This window comes from Crocuta crocuta, unplaced genomic scaffold, assembly GCF_008692635.1.
Source record: "Crocuta crocuta isolate KB4526 unplaced genomic scaffold, BGI_CrCroc_1.0 scaffold108, whole genome shotgun sequence".
Lineage (NCBI taxonomy): Eukaryota > Metazoa > Chordata > Mammalia > Carnivora > Hyaenidae > Crocuta > Crocuta crocuta.
Window position 1 is genome coordinate 8,612,385 of NW_027532825.1, and position 8,296 is coordinate 8,620,680.

Consider the following 8,296-nt stretch of genomic DNA (forward strand, 5'->3'; position numbering starts at 1 on the left):
TGTCTCTCTCTCTCAACAAAAAAAAAAAAAAAAAAAATTAAAGAAAATAAAATAAAATTGTAAACGGAAGTCTCTGACTAATTTGGCTTGTTTACTTGTTTTGTTATATTCTAGGATAAGGACATCACTCAATATTCTGATCGTTAAAGTGTTTTGTGTCACAGACGTAAACTAATTTTCACATCAACTCCATCATAATGAACTCTCATCAGATTGTTAACCATGTTCGTTTCTGAGTTCTTTGTGATTTATAGTTATTGTTCTGATGCTCTTGCAAAATGAGTTTTGTCTTCAAGGAGATTGATATAGGGCTTTTGACAAATATGGTATTTGACATCTTTAAGATCATAAAACTGAAATGGGTAAGAACATCCAGAACTAACTAAAAAGCTGCATTCTAACTGAACAAGAATAAGTAACATGGAACTAAATGAATTGGGAAAAATGATTACAGTTTTTGTAACTCTTGTTTGAAACATTGCTGGCTCTGTAACGTTTGCTCTTCCAAATTAAGGTAACTTTCACTTAAGATATCTATGACTTACAGGGGCACCTGGGTGGCTCAGTCGGTTAAGCATCTGACTTCAGCTCAGGTCACGATCTCATGGTTTGTAGGTTCAAGCCCTGCGTCAGGTTCTGTGCTGACAGCTAGCTCAGAGCCTGGAGCCTGTTTCAGATTCTGTGTCTCACTCTCTCTCTAACCCTCTGCTGCTCATGCGGTCTCTCTCTCTCTCTCAGAAAATTTTTTAAAAAATTTAAAAATTTAAAAAAAAGATATCTATGACTTACAGAAATGTGGTATTTATTTGTAAACAAATTGAAGTATTTAACTTTTCTCTCTACCTGAACCCTCTGAAATTCAAAAAGTCTCAGTGAGTATTCTTTGTCCCATGGCAATCAGTCATTTGCATTATGTTCAATAAGAATCTGTTCTCCTTTTCACAGGACACCATTGGAAACATTGGTTATTTTACCAAGGCTTAGACTGGAATGCCATATCTGAGAGAGACATGCATAGACTCAGCTGACCAGACAACTTTAAGGGATTGAGGCTGACTTTATGACACATGGAGCCAGAAAACCCCTTGGAAATGTTGGCCTGATGCCCTGCTTACAGAGTTCCCAGCAACCTTACTGGGTGAGTAAAGAAACTTCCTGGCAGGTGCAGGAATCTCAGGATATTTCAGGGACCTCAAAGAGGAAATCGCCCAAATCTATAGGTATTCCAGGTATGTCTGATGACAAGTATTTGGCTTGGCTTCTGGCCTAGAGAGGCTACTAAAAGTTCAATAGATATTCCTTATGAAAAGTTCCAGCAAAGCAGATTTTAAAAGATGTATAAGGCCAATTGCTATTCTTACTGGGTTTGTGTAAATAATTGGGCCAAGGGCCGCCTGGGTGGTTCAATCAGTTAAGCATATGACTCTTGGTTTTGGCTCAGGTCATGATCTCATGACTTGTGAGTTGGAGCCCCAAGTCAGGGTCTGTGCTGACAGCGTGGAGCCTGCTTGGGATTCTGTCTCTCTCTCTGCATTGCCCCTGTTCATGCTCTCTCTCTGTCTCTCTGTCTCAAAAATAAACATTTAAAAGTACCTAGGTGTCAATCATTGATTCAAATATTTAAAATAATAATTAGGTCAAGTTTGTTAAAAATTGGACTTGTTTTTCAAACAAATTAGTCCTCATTTGGCTATCTCTGGAAATAAGAGTAATTTTAGAAAAATGTTTCAGTAAAACATCTAGTTGATTGTCTTTGAAGGTTTGTTGTTTGCCTAAGCTACAACTTGAGGGAAACAAGAGAAATCGCCACAATAGCTCATGTATAGAAAGTCTTCATGCTTGTTCTATGGGGATAATAACAGGACCCCATGGACATATGATTATTTGAACAGCTGGAAAATGGGATTGGTTCCCCCCAACAATTGTATAACTCAACTAGCACTTTGACCAATTCTGCATGGCTAGAATGACAAAATCATTCCTTAAAAGCCAGAGTGTACCCCACTCCATGGAGTTAACTATGGACTTGTGGAGATAATGGATAGCCCCACTTTCCCTGTGATTAGATTAGGTGATGCAGTTGGGAATGCCCATAACTCCTGAGATTAGTCTGCTCTCATTTGCCAGTGACTCCTCATAATTAAGATTTTGTTACAGCTAAACCTCAAACAATGAGGGCTTCTTGATGGTTTTACCCCTTAGCCATATTTGTCCTAGGAGCAATTTGATGTAAAATTGCAAATAGAGGCTTTTAGCCAAGCACACAACAGCCATCTTTAACCAAACCCAACTGGTAGTCACCCACAAATTCTAAAGGTGGCCCTCCAAGATCAAATGGCCCTTGATCCCCTAACTGCAGCTCAAGGAGGAACCTATGCTTTATTAAAACAGAGTGTTATGTATATAATACAGATTACCACAAAAATATGACAGGGTTACTAACTGACACAAATACTCAAATTGGCACTTTAAATGATTCTTCTCTTTCCTTTAATGATTGGCTAAACTCCTGCACTGGATGAAAATTTTGTCAACTACCAAAGGACTCTTGGTTGGGCTTATTCTTCTTTTTGCTATTCTAAGTACGCAGTATGTTATATCTGTAGGGCAGACTGTCTCCACCATTAATGATCACCAAAACCAGTACAGTCCAAGAACTGACCCCTCTCTCTCAGGTAACATACATCCAGGCTTATATCCAGGGATTGGGTATACCTTAAGACTCTTGCAAGACAACCTCGAACCTGTCTGGATTGGACCCTATTAAGGTCACCTGACCACTCTAAAAGCAGTAAAGCTTCAAGGCTTCTCCCCATGGACCCATCTTTCTAGAATCAAGACTGTTCTAGCCTCAGATAAGGAGCCCTCCACTAAGTACAGCTGTGAACTAGTTGGAGATCTATGCCTGTTACTCAAATGAAACTCTGCATAATACACAACCAGAGGCCTAGAGGCCCATGAATCCAGTCCATTGCCAATCTTGACTTTCTTGCATTCATTCTCTATTATCTTAGAAAAACTCCCTGAATACTTTCCTCCCGAAACTCTCATGATCTCTCCTTCCCAATCCGAAGATTTCATTCTCAACCTTTCTTTTCAGGGTGACCTCTCCAAGTTTACTTTGTCAGAAATCATAACTTACCTGGAGCTGTCCCCCACCTGATGTCCTGTTCTCACAATACAATTATCACCTCTTTTCAGGTCAAGCTTTGTCTTTCTCATCATATCCTTTGGTTTTCTCCTTCCAGACCATGCAACACAAGGATGGTTTTCTTGGAAGGAAACCTGTACTTGGCTATCCTGACTCCTTCTCCCCTTAGGACCCCTGGCCCCAATACCCATTCCCAATTATTTGTCCCCCTCTCTTTATTCTCTTTGTTAAATTTGTCTCTTCTAGAATCTTAACAATTCCATATACGAATGATTTTTCAACAGGGATTTCAGCCCATACTATCAGAAGGTCCCCTCCACAAATCCCATGGACCTGGCCACTAAGAAATTTCACTCAAATCACCTACCAGCATGTTAATGTAATGCCACACTCTGGTCTATAACTCTACAAAAACCCTGATGGATTGACAATTTAGGTAGGGAAGGACAGATCTATACCCCTCATTCAGCAGGATGAAGCTATTGAAGATGAGACCTTGCCCAAGTGCCAAAGATTTGTCATTGTCAATCTGTCGGGGGGAAGGCCACTTTTAGGCAAACAGGCTTGAACAATGAAATGCAGAAAGGGCCACAGTGACTACCTGGCTGAATACAGACAGGACCATTAGGCAACCCACCCTGAAGTAGCCATAGGCCCTAAATAACCAATGGGCAACTTATAACCAGGCACAGTTACCAAAAAAGGTAAAATTCCATACATCGCCTACATCCTCACCTTCCCTCCTGACAAACAGCCCCATCCCACAGCCTCACTGCAGAAAGCTCCTCCTCTCCTGTCCAACCACCTGCTCCTTTGCTGTGTATTCAATAAACTTCTATCTCCTTTGTTCTTTCTGCCTCAGGTGAATTCTTTCACCCTCTGTGCCACAGGCTTCTACCAAATTGTCACTCCACATTTGGGGGCCCCCATCTGACTGAGAGACCCCCCCCATTCAGGTACCACATCAGAGACTCCCGAGAACAAACTGCATCTAATACTTTATCAGTGAAAATAATATGTGATCGTTAAGTGATCTACTGGATTCAGTGTAGGCCTAACCCTATCAATGACTGCACAAATCACAGCCCAGAGATACACTGACCTTTTTACTACTGGAAGTCTTTAACATGAAACAGCTACCAACAGGACCTGTATATGAAAAACTGAGATCATCTGAAAGTTTCAGAAAATATTAAGGTAAAGCTTATGCTCCAAGTATACATACAAACATTAATTTTTTTACATATAAACATTTCTATACATAGAAATTAAATATACTCTCCTGTCCTATGAAGTGTTTTACATCAAAAATATGTCATCTATATTTAGTGTTTATATTTATGCAGTCTTAGCCTGAAAGTAAACACAAGGTTCCTGGAGCAGAGATCAGAAATGTACCACTTTTCCCACACCTAATATGCCAACGCATTGTAACAGAGCCAGATAGTTAGGCCTGGACATACAGGGGTTGAACAACAGGAAAGATCCCCAAATGTATAAATCTGGGAGTATGAATATTATAGCTGCCCAACTGCCACCTTTCCCTGAGAAAGGCAGAAAAAAGCTAATATTCCTAATGTAAGCAAACTTTCCTTAGGAAGAAAAGGGAAGGTCTCTGAGTTCTTACCCTTTGGAATGTAAGTAAATGTCTCAGGGAGAGAAGATTAACTTTAAAGAAGGAGAGATTAATTTTACAGCTTTACAATCTCAATCTTGAATGTCTCCAAGGTTCCTGGAGCAGAGATCAGAAATGTACCACTTTTCCCACACCTAATATGCCAACGCATTGTAACAGAGCCAGATAGTTAGGCCTGGACATACAGGGGTTGAACAACAGGAAAGATCCCCAAATGTATAAATCTGGGAGTATGAATATTATAGCTGCCCAACTGCCACCTTTCCCTGAGAAAGGCAGAAAAAAGCTAATATTCCTAATGTAAGCAAACTTTCCTTAGGAAGAAAAGGGAAGGTCTCTGAGTTCTTACCCTTTGTAATGTAAGTAAATGTCTCAGGGAGAGAAGATTAACTTTAAAGAAGGAGAGATTAATTTTACAGCTTTACAATCTCAATCTTGAATGTCTCCAAGGCTCTGAGTTTTATACCCCTTTGAAATAGAAACATAAACTTCCTGGGCATTCTCTAACAGCCTAATCTCTTAACAATCTTTTAACTCCAAGTCTTGCCCTTTAATCCAGGTTCTGATTTTCTTGACCATAGGAAGCCGTGATCAGGCAGAAACATGAAAATATACACTTCTTGGTAATATACAATAAAACAAGCCAAAATATTTATATTTGCAGCCCTTGTTAATATCTGACACCTCCTAAAATACTGGCTTTCACACTCTTTTCTAGAGAGCCTTGGGAATTCCTCAGAGGTAAGGAAGAGGTGAATTCCTTCAGAAGCCTCTCTTCAGGGGGGCATTTAGAGGCGCATAGTAAGCAGGGCTCTGAAACCCCAAGTCCTGCCTCAAGCACAGCCCATGTGCTCTCATAACTGGGACTTCCAGTTATGTTTTTTGAAGATAAGACCCTACCAAACAAACAAACAAACAAACAAAAAAACACTTGAAATCCACTGAAAGAAAGAAACCACCAAAAAATCTTAAGCAACCTAAATAAAAATCCTATCTTACAGAAACAGACACGGTTCCATTTACATTTTCACTTAAATTTCCTTGGCTTGGTACTCTTACTTGCATTAATATGAAACCTATAAGATGCACAATATCATAAAATTAACCAATTATTTGTAGGGCTCCTCATTGTTTACAGGTACTCAGAAAGTTCTTGATGCTCTGTCTTTTGATGTCCTATGTACACAATGCCACTTGAAAAAGGTACCTAAACACTGTCTTGCATGAAAGCACCGATCTATCCAGTATCCTGTTTGCTAATGCTGATACTCCCTAAACTGCTGCAATTCTCTCTAGGNCACAGGACTCAGACTTCATGGGGGCGGCCATCAAACCCTCATATCTATCATCCCAGTTCTTCACTTTTCTACTCCCTCTTCCCCTCCTCTCTCCCCCTGAACTCACCACCATGCAAATAAATTCAATACAAATAGATGCCTCAGACCCACCAGTTCAGGCAACCACATTTCAAGTCCTATGCTAACACCAGGGAAGATTCTAGCTACACTTATAAACATGCAATATTAAGGTTTACCCACTAATCTCTAAATCTAAAACAATATGTTACACAGCATTTTCAAAAACTTACATGTTGATTTATCTATTGCATTTTCCAAAGGACAGAGTGATTGCCAATTCATAGATCTTGACTTAGGGAAAAAAATCTGGGATTCAAAAAGCCTGAGTTCTCTTCGCACTTCTGTTTGTTATGTGAACTTGAGCAAGTCAACTTAACTTCTCTTGGGCTACTTCTCATCTCTAAAAAGGCAAATGGCCTACCCTAAGAAGTGATCCGAGTGGAATATGGAGTTTTCATATAATTATTAAGAACTCTCCCTCCACCCTCATATGTATCTGCAAACCTGATAAAGGGTGCATTGTCATGTATAATGTACGTGTCAAAAATTCTGCAGTTATTTCTTTCCCTTGGCCCTTTTTTTAGTCTTTATTTATTTTGAGCGAAAAAAGAGAGAGCGGACTGACATATGTGTGTGAGGGGGAGGGGCAGAAAGGAGAGAGACTCCCATTTAGGCTCAGTGCTATCAGCACAGGGCAGGATCCCGCGAACTATGAGATCAGAACCGGAGCCAAAATCAAGTCAGAAGCTTAACCGGCTGAGCTCCCCAGGCGCCCCTCCCACCCCCTTTCTAATGCAAATTTTATGTGCAGCCGATAACAAAACACCGGTCATTCTCAAAGCGTAAGAAGACAAGATACAGTATTTTAATCAATTCCGCAAATCATTTGCCAGTTGTAAAAAAAAATTAATAAAGGTAATTTCAGCCCCCACCACCCTCATTTTTCTGCTCCCTGTCCCCCAGAAAGTAGATTGGTTAATAACATGGCAGGTGTCACTGATAATGTAGTGACCAATCGTTAAATCAGTAAATCCCTGACTGCTCAATTCCCAGGCATTAAACTGAGCATCAAAGACAATGCCCTAAAGGTAAACTGTTGGCCAAGATAGAAATGCATAATAAAGTAGACCATCTGGGCCCTCGAGCCCTGGCTGCGTCACCAGGCCTTGATGGCCTTATCCGGCCCGGATCGGTTCCACAACGTGGATCTCAAGGAGAGATGTGGTGAATGGAACTTGCTCAGAATAAATAACGAGAAAACCATGTGCGTGTCCACTTCTGCAGAGGGACGCAAGACAGAAGGCGGCCCGTCCCCGGCGCGGAGAGACAGTGCGGAGTGACAGCCGCGAGGTGCACGGCCCGGAAAGCGGGGCCCCCGCCCCCTCCGGCTCTGATTTAAGGAGTCCTAAAGTTCCTTAAGATTCTGCTCCCTACGGGGGCGCCCGGGGGGCTCAGCCGGTTAAGCGTCCGGCTTTCGCTCAGGTCATGATCTCGCGGTTCGTGGGTTCGAGCCCCGCGTCGGGCTCTGTGCTGACTGCCAGCTCAGAGCCTGGAGCCTGTTTCAGTCTGTGACTCCCTCTCTCTCTGACCCTCCCCTGCTCACGCTGTCTCTCTCTCTCTCTCCTAGAAATAAATAAAACATTAAACAAACAAACAAACAAAAAAAATGTTCTCCTTCCTCCGAGCCGATCTCAAGAGTCCTAGCGGGCTGATTCCCAGATTCTGAGGGGGGAAAGAAAGTTCTTTAAAACGGCAGTCAATTTAAACTGCATTTTCCTAAAGTTCCGGGACAGGTGTCTGGTACAGAAGCGTGTTTTATTACACAGCGGGTGTCGTTCTTGAATTCGCACATCTGTCCTTAGGACCAGAAGTTCGTGAAACAGTCGCGATTTTCAGAGCTCTGGGCAGAGTCCGCTGAGAGCCGGCACGTCTGCCTGGGAGCCTCCTCCCGAGCCCGCTTCCCTTTGCCACGAACAAGGAAGGGGCTGAAGTCCGACAGGAGCTGCCACGGGCTCTCGCCAGGCCACGCGCGGCCGTGCTCCCAACCCTTCCCGCGGCGCGCTGGGTGCGCCTTCCCGGAGTTACTTCAACTCGGGGGACCCAGGGCAGGGCTGAGGGGCCGCGGCGACGGCCGCTCGGCCCCCCCCCGGG